Below are 1,736 nucleotides of genomic sequence, written 5' to 3' on the forward strand. Positions count from 1 at the left end.
ATAAGCTAGAATACAAATTAGCATGCCTTTTTTCAATACAAATAGCTACCAAGCACTTACTCTTTGCCAGGTGTAGCACACCACACCCGTCTGCGTTCTATGCACTACCATACAGTTCATGAACTGGGCAAGGGACTGGAGATTGAAACACACAAACACACAGAGACAGACACATGGGTCATCCTTGAAACAGGAATGCCCCCTTTAGCGTGAACCAGAGCCGCTTATATAGAGATCCTTAACTGATAGCCACGCCCCAGCCAAACGCACCAGAAACCACTGCCCTGCCATCAGGAACTCCTGAGGGTCTCGAGCTCAGAGCAGCTGCAAGCATTACAAGTTGTTTACCAGAAATTCAGGATCTGGGGGTGTGCACAGCTCCCAACAGCCAAGTGCACATTAAGGGCTTTCTCTGTTTTCTGATTTATTTGAACGCACCCTGTATGGAAAGCGTGCTTGAGCGGTTTCCCATTGTTAATTCTAATATTATCTAATAGTTTCAGAGCTAGCTCTGCCCCTAGATCTGTCCAGTGTTGGAGCCCACAGTGCCCTTACTCTGGAATACAGTGATGCTGACTTGGAGATTGCATCATTCTCTCGGTAGCCAATGAGAGGGATCAGTCAAACTCAGTCTGAAAAGACTCCATGACACACCCATGAGAAAATCACAGCTTTTCAAATCTTGTAGATGTACCATTTACACAGACGTGAAATCTTTCTGTATGTCGTTTGCTTCCAAAATATTTGGCTAGCTTTGATTTTAATTTTTTCCTCCATAACTGACAAGCATCAGGGTCAGGGGAGAGTGGGTGGATCTCCATATGAGTTCAAGGAAGAACCTGGAATTCACATGAACAAGAGCAACCCTGTTAGAGCTGCTGGGACATTTTCTCCAGAAATCTAGGTCAGAGCAGAAAAAGCAGGCCTCCTCCAGGATACACAAAATACCTTCAGAAACAAAATGCTCTAGAGGGGAGGGGGCTTTGGAGGACCCAGCCTGTATGACCATTCTTGCCTTACTGCCCTGCCCTCCCATCTCTGTTTTTGGGGGTACCCACGTCATCCTTTGGGAGCCTTCATCTTGCTCCATTTTTTAAAATTATGCTTAAATTGAGTTTTGGGGTTTTATACTGTGATATGTGTGATAAGGAGCTGGACCTGTGGCTCTGTTGGGAGAGCGCTTGTCTCGCAGTGTGAAGCCCTCGGTTCAGTCCCCAGCATCACGTAGACCGGAATGGTGGTGGCCACCTGTGATCTCTGCACTCGGAGGGGGTGGAGGCAGAACTATCAAGAGTTCAAGATCATCTTCAGCTGATAGCGAGTTTAATACCAGCCTGGGTCACATGAGACCCTGTCTCCCCAAGGGGGAAAAAAAAAGACACATGGGTAATGTACTTGTTTTATTCAAGAAAGAAAATAAAAAATTGAATGTTCAGGTGAAAAAAAAAAAAAACGAGGTTATATAGTTGAAGTGAAGGTCTTTGTCATTTGAAAATATAAAAGCTAAGGGCCAAAACGATGGCTCAAATCCTTAAGACCACAGTTGTCCTCTGATTTCCCACAGGGACACCATGCCACACATGTGAGCATGCATGCACACACACATACACACTAAATGTAATTTTAAAATTTCTATAAGAAGGGCTGGAGAGATGGCTCAGCGGTTAAGAGCACTGACTGCTCTTCCAGAGGACCGGGGTTCAATTCCCAGCACCCACATGGCAGCTCACAACTGT

The 1,736-nt window shown here is 45.5% G+C and overlaps 1 protein-coding gene across 1 annotated transcript in view; it reads left to right on the forward strand.

Moving 5' to 3' along the window:
- The window catches only part of Gramd2b (GRAM domain containing 2B), a 62,241-nt gene that overhangs the window by 48,723 nt on the left and 11,782 nt on the right, over positions 1-1,736 (forward strand). The gene's annotated exons all lie outside the window — the stretch shown is intronic.

This window comes from Microtus ochrogaster, chromosome 18 (genome assembly GCF_000317375.1).
Source record: "Microtus ochrogaster isolate Prairie Vole_2 chromosome 18, MicOch1.0, whole genome shotgun sequence".
Lineage (NCBI taxonomy): Eukaryota > Metazoa > Chordata > Mammalia > Rodentia > Cricetidae > Microtus > Microtus ochrogaster.